Below are 20,103 nucleotides of genomic sequence, written 5' to 3' on the forward strand. Positions count from 1 at the left end.
ATATATCATCAAGAATATTACCACAACTGCGATATCTGTTTATTAAATTGCAATCATTTCGTTTAATCCATTCTCTATTCATTGGAGAAAATATTAAGTTTTTCTAAGTATAAAAAATTACTAAACCTTAACTCCAAAATATTCAAATTGACTGTAATATAACACTAATTAGTGAAATATGCTGCTTTCGACTTTAGATGGACTCATTGTCAGATCTGCTAGTTAAAAAAGTGTACGTTTGTTAGATGTTTGACAATCCAAAATATTACAACGCTAACGTTATTAGAAAGTAAGTATTTTTTTTAATTTAATGTGAGTTGTGTCTATATGATGCTAACACTACAACTCTAATATAATCAGAATCTTTACAACTCCTTGTAAAACATTAAAGTTTTAATGACTTAGGTTCACCATCATAAATTGATCAATTACATCCTTCTGAATGCAGTCTGTCAGAAATTCCAACGTTTAAGTAAAGCTATTCTAAACAAGATTTAATATCTTAAGTGTCTCCCCCAACAGCAGCTTTGGAGAACATTAATAGAGAGCACCAAAATAACTTGTTAATCTTTATAGAGGCAACCTCACTACCACTTATGGTGTCACCAGTTTCAAAATTTTGCTATGCTAATTTTAAAACTAAGTTTTGACCATTTTGGGAAAATGATGGTAATCACTGAAAATTGAATACTTTGGGCAAAAGCACAACTGCTGCAGTCACTGTATTAATTTCCCCAATTTCACTGTTGTGATCTTTCAGGGCTGAATTTAAATCATGTCTTATTTCAGCAAGACCTGCATATATTTGTGCAAACGTAAATCCTTCACTAAATATCTATAAATATTTATATCAATGTATGGTTTGTTGGCTATGGGAATCTCATAGCCTCATATCTCATCACCATATTCATGTTGATGTCTATTTATGTCCAGGTTGGTGTTATTAGCAATAAAACAAAAACCATAAACTTTGAGGTTGTGCCGTGCGTTTATAAACCCTTTAATTTTGAACTTGTTCCTGATGAAAGTTGGATTTCACCTGTAAGTTTTTAGTTTTGATTGTATTTCTGATACCTACCTTTTCAAAATACCTACAATGAAATTCTATTTGAATTGTTGATGACGACTCGTATAAATCATTCTTTCCAATGTCTTTCTTAAATGCCTAGATGTAATGAATAGTCTAAATGGCCCGTGTAATTGTGCCATTTGAACAATAGCTGCTGTTGAAGTTGTCTTATTTACTGCGATAAGAGGATAATCCATCAGTTTTCTTCGTTTCAACACCATTTGAGAAAATTGTGAAAAGGGGTAGGTTATGAGATGGAGTGGGGTTCATATTTGTCTTCGCCTACATTAACAGTTTCGATTTCGACATTCATGTTTTTTTCTGGTAGTACTAGTGGCTTAGTTAGTTGTTGCAATACACTTTTCTTTTCAAGCCCTACTGAAGTAGTTTTGTAATCATTTACTTGTATCGTATAAAGTATGGAATTTCCTTTTCTTTAATAAAAATGTTGATAAATTGATGTATAAATAAACAATATCAAGAAACATAGTGATATCCTAAACCATTTTATATATCCGGTCATTTTTTAATTGATATTGTTAACAGATCTCAAATTATTTGATGAGCGCACGCATAGTTCACTTGAGACTGGTTCCTCAGCCGATGGGTTGTCAGCTAGCCGCAGTCTCGAAGACATGGTTGATTGTGAGCTTGTGTTGAGTGTTATTTTTTTGAAATTTCAAAGCTTTGAGAAGTGCGGAACTTTTTTGTAGCCCTGGGAACAACTTTCTTTGGTAAAACCAAATACCAAGACCGAAACCCTTCTTGCAATACAAAAATTTTGAGCATATGCAAAATATTTTATTTACACCTTAATAGTTTCGTCCATTTTGAGGCATACCGTAAGTATGCATAGAATAGGAAAGAATAAATTTAGTGTCCAAACGTGATTTGAGTAGACTAACGATAAATGCTTTGCTGGATGACCTTGTCATTGTTTGAGTTGAAAATTGAACTCTTGATCTCTGTGAACTTTCCTTAGTTTTTAAAGTAGGATGTAAATGTATTAATTAAATGATCATGTAATGTATAAACATGGAGGATTCCATTAAATTTGGATCCAACAATATCTAATCGAACATTCTCGAAGACCCCCGGGTCGCTTTTGAATAGTGACTCGAAAACGCTACTAGTTAGACTACATAATTGAACCACTCTGTATATGATAAAACCTGTTAATATTCTGTTGGTAACATTTTATTAAAATCGCAATCTCAATAATTTCGGGCTAATACTCCCATCGGTGACTTTACGATCGAATGGTCGGTCTGGGCCGCCGTCCTTTTATAGGTTTTATTTACGTATGCTCGGCCGTTAGGAGCCGCGAGCTTCTTCGACCATCGTCTTGTGTAAAATAGCTACCTACTTTGCAGTAAACATAACAAACGGACGCGGCGCCGCCTTTGCCCGCAGACGAGCTTAATTAATATTATAATGCCTCGAACGCTTCTGCCCGGTTTACGCTGCGAGCGCCGCGGGATTTAAAGGGCCCATGAACACGTCGGCTTAATGGGGATTATTAAATTTTCTACCGTCGACTGGTTTACATGAGAAACGCGGATCCTAAAATCAATCCGTTAACTTTTATAAATTCCACAATAAAAAAAAATCTAATTTGTTTTATCGTTTAAGTTAAATTACCAAAATTATGCATGCTCTCAAAAAAAAAGAGAGTGAACACCAAAAAGAACAAAAACATCGATGGTTTTGGATGAGAAGAAATGGTGATGTCACTTTAATTTGAGGGCTGTGCCGCGGTCTCTTTGTACTTAATTTCACGGCGCATTCGGCTCGCGGACGTTTAATATCGCGTTATTAATTTTTGTTTGGGTGGCGTTACCGGCGACACTTATTTTCGTTCACGCCGCCGCCACCGTGGCTAAATCGACGCTGTAAAGTCGATTTACGAGCCTGGAAATAGTCGCGCGGCGTTGACGTGACGCGTTTCTATTAGATTTCATCGTAGTTTCGACGGAGGGGGACGGCACAAGTTCGATTTGCGTGGAAAACGGTTAATGGATGATTTGCCGGAAAAGGAATTTCGCTAAATCTCGAGATATTTTAAGATTTTAAGAGATTTGATGAGGAAGTCGTTTTAATTAAAGAAATTGGAATTTATATTTATTTAAGCTATTAATGTTATTTTAGTTTAACTTTAATTTCTACAAGTTATATAAATCTCATAAAAGATTTTCATTTTAATTTTCTTATTTTATTATCTTCTAAAATTATATACAGGGTGCCCATTATGTATGGAATATAGTATATATCAACTTTTTAAAAAAACATTTTATACAAAAGTTGTTTAATATTTGATTTGCCATAATAAGACAGCATTCAATTGTTTTTATTTCAGAAAACAAATGAGTAACGAATAACACTTGAAGTTTTTTAAATGGCAATGTACTTTTTTGTTAGTTATGTTTTGCTCATTTGATAGAGATTTTTTTTCTCTTTACGATGACGTAAAATTTAGTACCCTTATATCAGAAAATTTTTGAAAAAATGTAAAAATTGTTTATTAAGAAAATTTAACTAATAACATTAATCGAATTATTGGATATTTACACTAATTTTTCGTATTTGTTTTATTTTGTATGTAAATTTAATTTACGATAATAATTCGAGGTATTTGACGATCTCGGATATCTAGATTAATTTTTATTTATAACAATTTTTACATTTTTTTCAAAAATTTTCTGATGTAAGGGTATAAAAATTTTACGTCATCGTAAAGAGAAAAGTAATCTCTATCAAATGAGCCTAACGAAAGGGTACATTGCCATTTAAAAAAATTCAAGTGTTAGTCGTTACTCATTTGTTTTCTGATTTAAAAACAATTGAATGCAGTCTTATTATGGCAAATAAAATATTAAGCAATTTTTATATAAAATGTATTTTTATAAAGTCAACATTTACCGAGATATATACTATATTCCATACATAATGGGCACCCTGTATATATATACAGGGTGTATCTGAATGACTGCAACAAACTTCAAGGGGTGATTCTTTAGTGAATTTTAAGGGTACTTTGATATATGAACCATGGGCGACTTCGGCTCCCCTAAGGAGCTACATCCCTTCAAAAATGGCGGAAAATTTTGGTTTAATTTTTTTTTCTCAAAAACCATAAACGCTAGGAAAATGAAATTTGGGGAATATGTTTAACTCATAATAGGGCATGTTTTGACCCTATTTGTACTTTCAACCTACCTTTCTAAACTACTAAACGTAACCACCCCCTTTACATTTTTGCTAATATTTTTTTTATGCAGATGATAAATACATTAAAAAAAATTTATCTAGGTAGATGAAAGTATCCTAAAACATTTTTGTCTCTTTAAAATTTTTCCAAAAACGACTAATTTTTGAGAAAAAAAATAATTAAGCAAACACTAACTGTTAAGCTGTAGGGTTGTTAATCGAAAGTTGGAATGAATTTTTAATGAAAAAATCTTAGTAGGCTTTGCAATCTTTGTCAGAAATATTTTTGACGTTTAAATGTCAGTGTTTTTCTTATTATTATTATTGTTTTTCAAATTAATTTTTAAATAAAGTTCTATAGCATTTACGCTCGTTCACTCTACGTTTCAAAATTTTAAATAAAACAATAATAATCGTACGAAAACCACTGACATTTAAACGTCAAAAATATTTCTGACAAAGATTGCAAAGCCTACTAAGATTTTTTCATTAAAAATTCATTTTTGAAGGGGTGTAGCTCCTTAGGGGAGCCGTAGTCGCCCATGGTTCATATATCAAAGTACCCTTAAAATTCACTAAAGAATCACCCCTTGAAGTTTGTTGCAGTCATTCAGATACACCCTGTATATATGTGTGTATGTGTGTTAGTTCCTAGTATTAGTTCTAGTTGTTATTCAGCGTTAGATGGTGTTAATTTACCTAGTTAATGTGTATATAAAATACGAAATGTAAACTTTTACTAGTTGATGTATACAATTACTAATGACGCCCAGTTAAAGCTTAAAGTACGTTTACTAGTATATTACGAAACCCAACCCAACTCAAAAAATGGCTACTACTATACTTACTACTTGCATCACATGCAATCCCTTACATTAAAAAAATTATAAAAAATTAAAAGTTATTATATACTTACCGTAAATTTTCTTTGTTATAACTTTTACTAACATCTGTTAGCAAATGTATACACTGCCTAGTTTATGTACACATTCACTAGTAAATGTATACACTCTATGACTGATAAATACTTCCACTAAAACGTTACGTTAATGTATACATTGACTGGCTAATGTGTACATTAACTGAAATGCACGCTTTACCTGTGACATATACTCGCTTCAGAATAATTTATCCTGCAACCGTATAATGCTCTGATGCGGAAGATACGGGACACCTGTATATTTTACTAGGATGTAGTACTTGCTAAAATAACACAAGTATTTGATATATACATAAAGTCGCAACTCTTTTGTTTTCGAGCTATGAGCGATCAAAGTTCAGCCAAAAATTTACATTTTGTTTTGTATTTCGGCTGTAAATAAACCATTGAATTTGAAACTTTGTACGTATTTACTACTGGTTAAAACCTTATTTTCAAGCATACGTTAAACTTCCCTAGCGCCCTCTAAGGAGATGAAACTTTTTAACGCTATGTAATATTAACATAAAAAGATATAGGTTGCAAAGCTCATTCTTTAGTGGTACTTTTTTGTCTCTTTAGTATTTTCCTTAAAGTTAATAGTTTCCGTGTAAAAAAATAAAATGTCGTGCCATGTACCGCTATTTGCCACCATGTTTAGCTAAAATTATTCTCTAACAACTTGTAAGTTTTATTTACGGTGAAACCTCATAATTGTTGATGATTATTAATAATTTTTGACTATTATTAAGCAAGAGTATCAATTTTTTAATATTGTTTAAAACAACGTAATTTGTTCAGACATACGGTCATCTTATTTATGGATTTTCTTATGAAAATCATAATTAATTGGTGTTATTTAATTAGTACTAGATCCTAGTAAGTGCACAACTTCAATAGCCAGCTATAAACAAAAATATTCTTTTAGTAATAGCAGCGCTTTCCAGTACAACGTAGCATCTTTTACTTTTTTAACACTAAAATTATTATCTTTAAGGAAAAAACTAAAGAGATAAAAAAGTAGCAATAATGAATAAGCTTACAACCCATATCTTTTTATATCAGTTTACTTATATCCGAAATAAAAGATAAAATATAAATTTTTGGCTCAACTTTGACAGCTCATAGCTCGAAAACAAAAAAGTTGTGGCCCTATCTTTATATAAAAAACTTGTGTTATTTTGGCAAGTGCTACTAACTTGCGTCTAGTAAAGTTTCCCGATTAAAAGTTGAACCACCCTGTATATTTATATATTTTATACAGGATGTTTTATTTAAAAAAATTAAGTAGGTTGCGACTTCCAGTATAAACGGAAGTGTTAGAAATCTGAAAATATTTTAGTCGAAGAGAACGCAATTGACTTAAATCTGAATTCTCAAATTTTTATTTTAGCCAGAACCCCAAAAACGTCTAATGACCGGTCTCGCTGAGACGCCTTGTATATTTATATATTTTATATACCTATTTATATATTTCATGTATGTATATATATATATATATATATTAATTTGATTGAAGTTGGCTTGTTTAAAAAGAAATGTGTTTAAATATAATTGTTACTGGTCTAATTTAAACTAAGTTTTAATTGTTAGTAGACATAGTTCGAAAGACATAAAGAAACGTTCGAGAATGATTTACAACCGTTTGCTCTTGGCTTCTCTAACGAACCTATCGCAATAGCAGTCTTTTGTTGCGGAGGAGGAAGCAATGCATCAACTCGGCCTGTGGCTACGCTCCTGCGTCGACATTTAGTTACGTCACTTTACCCCCCAAGCTCCATTTTACTTATCCATATAAAAGATACTAATTAAAAACATATACTTTTTGCCAATAAAAAAAGAATTTAGTGGTCGTTCACCTTAAAAAATAAATAAGGTCTTAAATCAATACAAACCCGGTAATTACAACTGTACCGATGAGGAATTATAATTAGGGTCCTCGGCAAACTTGTGTCTGTGAGATGATAACGTTTTAAAGACTTGTAGGAGCTTACACGAAGCGACTCGTCGATGATGATTATGTGCTCGTAAAAGCTCCCGCGTTAAAAAAAACAAATTTTTCGATATACTCGCAGGACTTATACGGTCCTAACTTACGCACACGCGACTTTTACTACCGTGTAAGAAGTAATAAATGCTGTGGTCATACTGGATCTTTGTTAAATTGTCTCTTCTCCGGCTATCTCGTTTTTTTGCTTTATTCAACTTTAACTTGGATTTAAACTTTGAGTAAAGTTTTTAACGATAATTTTACAGCCTTCGTTCCATTTCGTGCTAAAACATTAAGAACATTACTAGATCGGCTCATTACTCAGTTATCTTTATACGTGCTTTAACATATTTTTGGTATTAAATTTTGATAGCTTGTTTAGTGTGGGAACGTGAATACTTAAAAGTTAAATTAGTTTACGGTAACATGAGGAGAATGTGAAATAAGTTTTAAATAATTTTAATTTATTTTTAAATACGGACCTGTAACTAAGAGACAGGTTGCTCCGATCAACATATTAAGAAATGGTCGTTCCCACGATCTTATGAATGAATTACCAAGGCGGCGAGTCGGTGCTGCTGTTGAGGTCACTATACTATACCGGTGCTGCCTAACGCCTTAGGGCAAAAGGAAACCACCACATTCGAGAAAGTCCGTCATTCTTTTCATCGCTAAACAAGTGGTGTACACTCAATTATACACGACATTTTCTCCCAAAAGTAGTAAATAATCATCATTAGAAAACGATATTCTCATTTTAGGTCATAATTAAATTTGTTGTGTAAATATAACGTGTTTGTTGCCAAATTAAGAAGATTACATTTCAAAAATAAATTTTAAAAAGTTAAATACTAACGAAGTAAATTTATAACGACGTGAATGGTACGTTTACATTCCATACGAGGTAGATTGCATAATTTGACGGGAATAATTACATTTAACTTGTGGCGAATTAAGTTTAATTAATTAGAAGATCACTTTAATCGAAAACGAGATCCTTTCAGTTTAATTATTGCAAATAAATTCTCTACGAAATCGGTTGCTTTCAAATTTCCAACTTCCCATTCCGTTTTATATGTAAAGTATTCTTAAATAAAGTTTAACTGATGATACGGTACTTAATACGGATCTGCATTTTAAAACACTTCTAAAATCATCGACAAAGTGAAAGGATTTTGCAGACTAAAACGATTTCATTCATTAATAGACAAATTTATTATTTTTTAGATTTATTCAAAAATGTTATTATAAATATTATTCATTATTACGTAATGATCATTTTATCATCAGAGATAATTTTTCTGTTCTTAATATTTAGTATGTTATTCAATTTTTGACTTCTTGTAATCTTTTAGTATTTATTGATGAAGTCAAATATAATCTCATTTCTTAATTTTTTCGCTTCCAATTGGCTATATATATATATATATATATATATATATATATCTCACTGAAAATTGTGGAATTAATTACAGCGGAAGTGCGGGAAGAAAGGAAATCAACGCTATGATTCTAAAACATACAAAATGTAACAACAAAAATGGATGTTTCCCAGCAAGATTCTTCCCCAAAAAGCATTTAATAAAATAATATTATTTCTAATAACAAGTTTCTCTCCCTTACTTCTGCCAACTTTCTGATTTTTTTATGGCATTTCTCTAGAGTTACGCACTATGACTAAATTCGATCTTCTTTTTTGGCAGTTTCAGCATCTTTCTGCCGTAGATCTGTATTCATTACTTCCCTTTAGTTTCTAGTAACTTTTTAATATATTTCTGCCTCTTTCGAGGTACTTACCATCTAAAGGGGTTAGGTGGTCATTGCCAGTATTACGGAAACCAAAAGAAACATGGCTCAAAACGTCGTAAAACGGCACCAAATCACATTTTGGATAAATTTTGATGATGGCACTTACCATATTAAAATAAGGTTTGATAATCTCTTGGCATTAGTAAGGAGTCACTATAAAATGCTCAAAATATATCGATACAGGCAAACGATAGTGAAGATCAGGGTTGTTTTCTTTGAGCAACTTGCAAAGTCTCAATAAGCACCTTTCAATTTCATTGCTGCCCCCAATAGCGATATATTCTGCCCAATTAGAAAAGTACGACTTGTAGTCTGAGTTATAGGTACAATAAGTATCAAAATAAGAAAATCACATCTGTCTTAAATGGAAAGTTTTGGAAGTTGATAACTAAACTAATTGTATGGTTTGCTGGAAATCCATCGTTATATAACACTTTGATTTGTCAATTTCTGAAACTTCTCATTTTCTTCTTCAATTTATGTCGTTGATCTTCATTATGCAGATGATAAATCCTATCGACATTAAGTAACGAAGACAGATATTTCTTGTTTGACTAACCCTATTGTGATGATTATTATAGTCTCCGCTCTTAGTTGGCGAAGAAAGACACTTCTTTATTTTTTCTTTTCAAACTATAAAATTGTTTGCCTATTTGCAATATTAGACTTCTCTGAACATTTCATACTCACTTGTTTTACTTGTTATTCTTTTTTTCGCAACTCTTCACATCTGTAATATATATTCTTTCTCATTTTGCCTAACCCAGACTGCTTTTTTGTGTTCTTCTTTTGTAAAATACTAGGCTTTAGCTAAAATATCTTTCTTTAGTTAACATAATTTACTTTTTTGAAACTTTAGCAGTAATATGAGTAACAGCATATGTTGTTTTTCTGTTTTCTGATTGAAATTTTTTTCATTAAATTAATATTATAATAAAAAATTAAGTTTGTATGTTTTGTGATTGACATGAATAGAAAAAATTTATTTTAAACAACCTTCTATGCGATTACTGACATTAATATAATCATTAAAATTACACATCGATTTGTAAGTGATTAAATATCATTTGAGTGGACGATTCGATTCAATTGGTTGTTTGGGATTTGGATTGACAGGTGGTTAATCTCTCGATAAACCGGCTAAATTGTAAAATCGTTTTTAGCTTGGCTGGTTTATTTACGGCGTGGTGGATATTGCAAATTTATTCGCTCAATTACTGCTTGCTAATGTACCCAAGCTAATTACACCTTGTTTACCTTTTTTCTTAACTTAAAGGATATTGAAGCGTTTTCCCATGAAAATTTACGCATGGTTCTTAATACTTTTTTACTTGATTAACCAAAGAAGGTTAAGTGTTCAAGAAAAAAAATCAAGGTAAAAATTTTAAAATGTCAGGTTTTAGTAAATTTCCCTCTATGTAAATTAAACCTGTTGCTGCTCGTTTACAATAACTAGTAAGTTATCGATGCAAAGGTTAAACGAGTATCGAATTAATACCCAGTAATAATATCCTGATTTTCTTTAAATTCTTACTCGTTTTCTATGTTAAACGTTAAACTGTGGACGAATTAGTCATTGGCACAGGAAACGATTATTCTGATAATTTACTACATCAGGTGTTGTCTTTCTTATTTTCTTTTCGCACTTTAATAAAGTTAATAGTGTAAAAACATTAAAGGATGTATTAAGGTAATTTGTATCTTCGCATTTAGCAAGGTAAAAGAAAATAATGAGCATAAAAAGTTATTAAACCTATTAAATAATAAATAACCTATTCTTTGTGAAAATGAAAATTCAAAGTCAGAAAATGACCGGTCACACCTACATCTCTTGGACAGTTTTCCTCTCATTGCGATCTCTAAAAATAGCAAGTTAAAGTCGTGACTCAAAATTCAGCACGATTACGTTGCGCCCGCGACCGCGCTCTAATCGAGTAAACGGCGCATAATTGATAGTTTCCTTTGTTTGGGCAGAAAATTTATTCGCTTTTTGAGCCGCGCCGAGCCCAGTGTGCTCGGTTTTTCAGTGTCGCCAGCTCTCTTTTTTGCACGGTCTCGTGGCGGAAATAATTAACGGTCCAGCAGTTTTTACAAACCGTAAAAATAATTTAGGCAGACCATGACATCATGGTTAATTTTTTGCTTTAAACAAATTTAAATTTTTAATACATTTTTTATTCCTTATATGTAATTATTGATAGAGAAAATTGTCGTCAATTTCATTGAACTGAGTTGCTTTAGCAGTAAGGGGGCGATTCCTGCAGCGTTCGTCCCTTCTTAATTTAGACTGGTACTTCAATTTGTTCTTATTGCCTGCGGCGCACTAATTGCAGGTATTGGAGCTATGAGTTATTGGAGTGTGCAGGAAGATAAATGCACGTACTCCCATTAACGCTATGTTCCACTTTTAGAGTTATACGGTAGTTGAAGTCATGTGGAACCATTGCCGCTGATGCTGCTGGTTTTTCCTGAAGGATGAGATTAGATAACTGGTTTTTACAATAAAAAAGAAATATAAATAAAAGTATGTTTGTTTCTTGATGAAAATGTTAGATGTTTATACATACCAAACTACCATAACCTAAGAATGGATATCGGCTTGCCCATATAGTCATCCGGCAGCTCAAATGCGTTTTCTAGTCACGGTTAATTACATTTCCTGCAGGTGCAAAGCCCTGCGTTAGAATAATCGCACTAGAACTCTAATTAAGGAGGCTGAAATTAATTAACAATCATGTAAAGGATGCGTTTTCAGGAAACTAGGTACATACTTAAAAAATAGATAAAATCCAATGATTTATTTTTATTTAAATTAGTTTATGATATACAACAAAGGAGTTTATTAAATAATTATTACATAGAGAATCTAAATAAATATAAATATAACTTTTAGCTTTATAATCCACTGAAATGGTTTTCCAACCACATCCGTTTTAGCGATAGCGTTTTATCGGTCGATGATATGTGAAATCTCGTTATCCATTGCCCATGCTCGTTTCAAACTTCCGGTTTCCCTCCACTGCTTTAAACTTCGAAATTGGTTCGCGGGAATTTACAACAGATTACATTTAAATTCCCTTTTTTTTTTCACAGGAAATCTATAAAGTTAAATGATTCGGTGTGCTTGTATGTGTCATACATGTATACAACTAATAATGTGGATCAGGTATGTTTATTATCTATTTATTGTTGAGTTTGGTGTAAATAAGAAGTTATTAGGTTAGAAAATTACAAAGAATAATTGCTATAATTTCCGTTAATTTAAAAAAAAATAAATAAAGACAAGTAATTAGATTTAAATAGTTACCTGTTGATACACATGTGGGCTATTTAAATAAACGAATAAGATATAACGTTGAAATACAAATCCAATTATTACTTTAATTGCATTTGTAGAACTCGTTTTGTAATAGAATCCAAGTGTCTTTTGCGTCGTTGTATAGCATCGAATTACAGATTTTCGCGCTCGACAGCCCTTTAATTCCGCATCGCTCGCAATTACGCACTTCTCATAATCATCTCGTCGCTTATAAACGTTTTGCGTGCGGGCAAAACCGATCAGTTCGTAATTAAAATATTTCCAACGGCCATTAAGACAGCGGACCATGACAATTTGTAATCGCCTTGTTTTGCGTTTTACGCGTCATTACCGTTCCCCGTTCGCTTCTCCACCACAGTTCGTTCGTTCGATGGACACGTGTACAAGCCCACCTAAACGGTCGAACTGAAACCACCGTGGAAATAGTATAAGTAAAGTAGTGGAGAGGCGCAACAACGTCCATTAGGCATATTTTCCATATTAATGTGTGTTGTGGGGCTCTGAGACCGTGGGAATAACGGGCGTTAGTTTTTGCGTACCACATGGACAGGTGGTTGGATTGTGAGACTATTGGGTTATTTGAAAATGTATATAAGGGTGGGTGGATATTTACTACCAACGATTGGCAATTTACTACCCAGAGACAGTTACAACTTCTTAATTACTTTTAAAATACCGGAAATGTATATCGAAATAATTTATGGTTTATGTCACATTTTTGATTATAAAAATCAAAATGCATATGATATCCAAAGATATGTTGTCTTTTTAATTTATTCATCTCTTATGAATCAATATTATATTATAACACTTCAAACTTAAGTTACCGGTCCAAAAAAAGTTTGCGACTTTTGCACGGAATATTTTTTTGCTAAATACTTACTGATATGGTTCGCCTTCAACAACCAAACTTTATCTTAAATGTCAATGTCACAAAATGATATGATCTTTTCTAATCTTGATACACATTCTGATTTTCGCAATGGTCGAAAATAACGCTTTACTAAACTTTAAAACAAAAAACGAAGTTTGAAGTCTTTCCAAGTTTTTCAACTTGACCATGAGATCTTTTACTAATGCAAAGTCGTTTTGCAACAAGATCGATTTTGTCGAAAATATAAACTCTTAATATCACTATTAGCAATATCATGAATTAGATTTTGTACAGAATTCCCTATTCCTAAATTTGTTTAGGTATTCTTCTTCGTTGTCAATCATCTCATAATCTGAGCTTTACAAAAGTATCAATATTATAGATCATCATAATATTATCACGATAATAGATTATCACTACTAGCAAAAATTTATTCTTTTATTAAGTAAATGATATCTCGGTAACTTCATGAATTAGACTAAATTTGTTTAGGTATCCTTCTTCGTTGTCATCAATTTTCACCACATATTTTTTTTTAACAATCTGTCAATATCACCAAGTTTACACAACTTAACCTGAACGTTCTTCAGTAAAGAAGTTGTAACCATACCATATTTATAAGCATGCAATCTTTATTTTATCCTGGGCAGCTGTCTTAATGCATGCCAAATTACTAAACTTGCTTTTTGACTTATTAGGTTGTATTGGTAGAGTTGCCTACTACAATATGAATGTTAGATGTTCATTTCGATCACAACTAATCAGTTTTCTTCTTCACTCTTAAATATTAAAATGAAAAGGCTATGAACACATAAGTCATTAAATCTTGTTTCCAACGTTGTTGTATGTCGTTTCGACTTGGAACATCAATTAAATATGGAAATAACATGCATGGTTTAACCATAGTTAAAAAAGCTTCGAAAGAAGTTGTATGTAACTCTGCAACTTCATCAGTTGAGATATCATTTCGTCATAACTTCATGTATTCACGTTACCTGTTAGATAAAGCCTCGTACAATTTTCATAATATTCAAAACTCAGTAATAAAATTTTTATTATTTTTGAAATATTAAATTGCCTTATAAAAGATTTTGACACACGCTTGTATTTATTGATACTTTTACTACACGGTGTGGGTTTTCGAGATGAGTTCATGCAACTTTAGGTTGTGTTAAAAAAATGTTGCAAGATTTGCATGTTTGTGACATCTCTCCTAATTAAGTACTTTCCTAGAGGTGTTGAATTGTACTCCTACAGATGTCGATTTTCAAAAAACAGACATTTTTGACTTTCGCCACCATATATTCTATTCTACAGCACCTTGAGTTTATTCTTCTTGATCGTCTTGCTAGAGGTACATCTCCCAGAAATCGTCTAACTAAACTTATGTTGAAAATTACTTTTTATGTTGGCATGAAAGTGGATGTTGACCTGGCATGAGGTTGACCATTAATTCATGTTAGGTGTATTATTCTGGAATCGCGAGTAAATTATAACTTATCTCTAAATAAAATGTTGCAACACAACCTTCTATTGCTCCTATTGTTCAGCATTGACAAAATTCCAAGCTTCTACGGAAATCTTCTAGCACGTAATATGAATACGGTGTAGCTGGTATGAATACAGCAGGTTTTTGTACATACCCTGGTATTGAAAATGGGTATCAGTTGTGTAATAACACTGCAAGTTGCTCCACGGCAAAGGATTAGTTTGTGCTCAATACGACGCTCGGAAGTGCACCAATTTCTTGAACAGCATGAAAAGTTGTGCTGTTTGGGATGGAATGCAACGATTTGATAACTACGACAATATTCAAGTCAAACTGCTGCTGCCAAACATGGCAATAATCAACACAAACATTTTACTTTAATCAATATTCAAAAATTCTTTCTCTCTTGCTTACAACTAAGAGAGATGATCAGGTAGAGCTCACCATGAGCTTACTGATTTCCCCCTCATATGGTCTACTCATTGCTTTTAGTAACTGAAAATGGACTTAATACTTAAATTGGTAGTGCATAACGAGATTCAAGGTTGTTCTAATTTTATTTATTTTTAGAAATTCTTCATATATTGCGTGCCATTTTTGATATTTAGAGTTTATGTAAATTATAAGATTCAAATGAGAAAATTTTTAATAAGACATATATTAATTCTTGTATGTGCAGAAAAAATTTTTATTTAAAAATAAATAGAACATTACTCAACTGAAGTTTAACAAAGGAACAAAAATATTTTTCACGTATCCAACCGTGGAGAGAGGAGAATCGTTTTTCCTCGGCTCAGAGAACGCGCAGACTCGTGGGGAACAATGGGGCCTGCAATCTCTGCATAATCATTCCCATTGGACAGAGCACGAACACGCCTTAACTGTGACCTTTGAACCGCGCGCCTCTCCGTTGGCCGATTCCTCTAAACCTAGAACGCGAACAAAACAGAAAGAAACGTTTACGTGACTCACAAAGCCCTCCCAAGAGTGATGTTTAACCAAAAGCCAATAACGAAATAAGACTTCAATCAAATTTATTAAAGAAGCTTAACTTAGTTTGCATACGATTTGTCGTTCGAGTATAAAACGTGATTTCTTATTCGATAAACTTGATGTCCCGTTCGTTTTAATTAAGATCGGTTTTCCGTAATTTGCGTGCGTCGGACTTTGAGGCCCCCCTTTTTTGCGTCCTGAAGCGTGTCGTCGCGCAGGTGGCTGCGCGAAAACTGTGGGAAACCTTCACAGGTGTGCCACCCACCGGTGACCCCCAGAACCAACAGGAGCAACTAATTATGAAACGCGTTTGAATAAGTATGGGAAAAGCTTTCCACGTTTTTTATTTAAATAAAAAATTCCTGAAATTTTCATGAAAACAAATCAAATTTCTAAAGCGCACACGTTCATCACGTTCCGGTTGGGTTATGTAATCTCTTTTTGCACGGTGATTATTCGAACGGCACGCCGCAATTGGCGTAATATCAGGTTATAACTATACAGTAGAAATTTCGTGCGATTAAAATTATATTTGAAAAGAGTTTCAGTAATATAACGAACTTTAATCCTGTAGAATACGATGTAGTACTCTACTATAGTAAAAAGCCCCGTAATGACCTAAATTGCTTTACCAATCTCATCTGAAGCAGCTGTTATACAAGAACTTTAGTATATACCTATATACAGGTGTTCGGAAGCGCTCTTGAGTGGACACGATCGACTGACCGCGCGGAAAACCGCCGATCCATGTCAGAATGGACCTGTCAATTAAGGCTCTAATTGACGCCGCTATGCTATTTTAAGGTGTACATTTTTTTTGTTAAATAAGAGGTGGCTGCGAACTCAGTTTAATTGCGCGCGGAGAAACTTTTAAATTTTCATACCGTGGCTAAGTAGTTAACGTAACCTTTCGAAGTTGTCCAAGAGCTTCGGGCTTAGAGGCAATACGAGACGTCATCAAACCAAATGAGCAAGTAATATGATTGCTCTAACTTTAGAGAACTCTAGAGTATCTAGCGATGGTTGTCGTATATGCTGACCATTTTATTTACAGTTATACCGTGAGATAAATTCGTTTGATCGTAAAAATTTCTAAATGCTACAATGTTAAGTGACATATACGATTTATAATGTAATTAATGTAATTATCATAAAATTTATTTAATGAAATATTGAAATTTCCCATCTTAAAATCTTCAACAACATTGAACAATTTGCGTAATCAACTTCTGACATAAAGCTTTATACTTTAACTTTTATACCGAAACCCTATAGCACCTCTTCACGTCTATGAAATTGTTTATTTTCAATGACGACAACTCTTTCAAAGTTTGCAATCTCCTTTCTCACCCTCTCTGACACTAATGACATAATTTACTATCCCCCTTTCCCTTCTGCCAATCTTGAGTAATATTTTGACGTGCTTTTTGAAGTCATCCCAACCTAACCCAACCCCTTGCTCCATGTTTTCATCGCACAACTGTTGTAACATCACCCCCTCGCTCATCTTTCTGTCCACATTATAGAGTATCAACTTAGATCCCATCTTAGACCCTCGATCTTCTACCTTACCAAATCCGAGTCTCCTTCTATTAACACTAGAAAGCTAAACTGTTCAAAAGTGACGTTAAAGCTAAACTATCGTAAAATTTACAACTGGAAAAATAATTTAATAAAAAAATACTTCTACAGGGTGTTCCGGTGACTCGAGGCATAAAATTAACCTCATATAGTAGAGCAAAAATGATGATGATTCGTGAAAAAAAATTATTAAAAAAGTCCATAAAAGCCCATATCTTGGCCATTTGAAGCCAAGATATGGGCCATCAAAGTTCAGAAATTTTAACACATTTTTCTAAATATTTTCAATACCATTTATGGTGGAGCGTTGAAATTTGGTAGAGGGTAAACAAATATCAAGCAAAATCATTGAACCAATTCGCTCGTAACCCTACATTTATTTTTGTACTTTTTAATAGAAAATTTATTTTAGAAACTTTTATCACTCTTTGAAAATTTTGATAACATTGACCGTTATCGATTTATACGCGAAAATATTAAGCTACGATTTCAATGGTAACACTAAAAAACAAAGTCTTCGAAAAAGTCAAGGTTGGCCATGGCAATTAAAGAAAACAACTTGCTGTTAACTTGCTTATGTCGTTTAAACACAAACGATAGTTTTTTGTTAGTTAAGTTTTTATTAATTCTAAGTGTTCAAAATGGAGAGTTACACATTTAGTGAACAAACTGACATGATTTTGACATTAGGGGAATGGTCGGGAGAAATTTCCGAACCGCAGAGCGCCCAATCGAAAAACATTTTTAAGGATTGAAACCCGTTTAAGGGAAAATGGGACGTTTAAGCCGAAATTTACTAACCACGGTAACGTAAGATCAGCCCGAACACCCGAACTAGAAGAAGATATTCTAGACTACGTAGAAGAAAGTACTACAGCTAGTACTTTAGATATAGCGAGGCATGTTTTAACTTCAAAAACAACTGTCTGGCGTCTTCTTCACGAGCAACAGCTTTATCCATTTCATTGTTACAAGGTTCAGGAAGTTCGACTGGCTGATTACCCACTGCGACTGCATATTGCAGTTCCAGTGGGCGATTGGCCAGTCTGCGCATTTCGCATATTGCTAAATAATGCAGCACAAAATCCAAATTGATGATCAGTTTTTAGAAAAAGTACTTTTTGCAGATGAATCCACTTTTTCTAAAGATGGAATCATCAATTTGAGAAATTTACATAGTTGGGCGATGGAGATTTTCTCTTAACGTTTGGGCTGGTATTGTGGGCGATGTAATTATTGGACCCGTTTTCTTGCCATCAAGGCTGGATGGACATACATACAGGCGACACTTAGAAGAATTAGATGATTTTTTAGATGACGTTCTTTTAAACACAAGGCAAGCAATGTGGTATATGCATGATGGTGCTCCTGCGCATAGCACACAGGCTGTCCAAGAATTTCTGAAGAAACGTTTTCCGGGACGGTGGATCGCCGGATCTTACACCTGTAAATTTTTATTTATGGGGACGCGTTAAATCGCTAGTTTACTGCGTTGAAATAACTTTAGTTGATCAACTGAGGTTGCGAATTGTTGATTCATTTGATCAACTTCGAACTGAGATCAATGTTCTCCGCAGAGTGCGCTTTCATTTAAGACGGCTTAAGTTTTTGGACGCTTCTGGACATCTTTAAAAATCTTCTGGAAATCTTTATCACTGTCTAGAAAGTATTTAAACACTATTTGATAATTATTATAGAAACCATTAGAAAGCCTCTGGACGCTTTTCGACATCTTTAAAGTCCCCTAGTTGATTACTAGAAGTAGAACTAACGCTAGAACTAGAAACATTCGGGTTTAGCCGTTTTGAAAGACGAACTGCTAACCCCGAAACTTTCTAGTTCTAGGTCTAGTGTTAGGTCAAGTTTTATTTGTTATTCAGCGCCAGATTGCTGTATATCTTTATTGAACTCGTAATTTTTACGATAGTTCAGCTTTCTAGGGTTAATTCCCCTTGATTTTCAGCCTGGTTACTCTTTTCAACTTCACCTCTTTCCATGTGTCTTCTTTTTCTAGCTTCTTCACCACATCATTCTTCAGTTCCGCGCTATCCACGATATTCTCCCCACCCTGAACTATGATAATGTTCTTGCTCGGGCCCTATTTCTCCCCCAGCTTTCCTCCACTACCAACCAGGCCCTCTTTGCTTCCTGCACCCCTTTTAACAGCTCTAGTGTATCCTCCTTACTCTTTATCCCTAGCTTCTTTTCAGATCTCCATCGCTCCTGCTATCCTTTTCTCAATTCTCTTCTCCATTTCTTCCATCTTTTCATCAAAAGTCTTTCTTTCTATTTCTTTCTCATTATCCTCCGCCATTGTTACCACAACTCTCGTTGCCGAGGCCTCCACTCTTCCAAACAGACCCATAATTCTTATGCACCCTTCCCTAGGAATATTTCTGTCTTGCCCTTAGAGTTCGAGTCCTTCATTCCAGCATACGAAATCCCTCATGTGGATTCCGTCTCCATATCCCCTGTTTGTCTTCCTATTTTTTTTAAACACCTCACTTTCCTTATCCTCCATATTGTCCCTTAACTTATCCCTAACCTGTCCCTTCCGGAGGCTAAGCCCGATCACTCCGAAGAGTGTAGTTCAACAAAAAGAAACTTTCTAAAATAGTTCTCAAGATTCCAATTAAATAAAAATTAACACTGTAGATGGAAGTGAACGATTGTTTACCAATTTACCTTCCTGTAATCAGAAAGCGTTTAAGCTCAATCTAAACGTAAATGAAAATTAACCAATAACGCTTAGTTACATATTCGGAATATCACGTAATCGAAATGTGTGAGAAAATACAATTCCCAATAACCTCCACAGTCAGTCAGCGGTCGAGCCGTCGGAAACTAAAAATA

The 20,103-nt window shown here is 33.5% G+C and overlaps 1 protein-coding gene across 4 annotated transcripts in view; it reads left to right on the forward strand.

Annotated features, from left to right (window-relative positions):
- LOC111420873 (protein C-ets-1-like) overlaps positions 1 to 20,103 on the forward strand; it is a 101,379-nt gene that overhangs the window by 25,395 nt on the left and 55,881 nt on the right. Inside the window, exon 1 of one of the 4 annotated variants that reach the window (XM_023053922.2) lies at positions 12,092 to 12,160. The exons of the other annotated variants lie outside the window; for them this stretch is intronic. The gene's annotated coding sequence lies outside the window, so the exon portion shown is untranslated. Of the gene's footprint in view, positions 1 to 12,091; positions 12,161 to 20,103 lie in introns of those variants that run through there. 4 annotated transcript variants of the gene reach the window in all.

The sequence above is a fragment of the Onthophagus taurus genome, chromosome 7 (genome assembly GCF_036711975.1).
Source record: "Onthophagus taurus isolate NC chromosome 7, IU_Otau_3.0, whole genome shotgun sequence".
NCBI classification, from domain to species: Eukaryota; Metazoa; Arthropoda; class Insecta; order Coleoptera; family Scarabaeidae; genus Onthophagus; species Onthophagus taurus.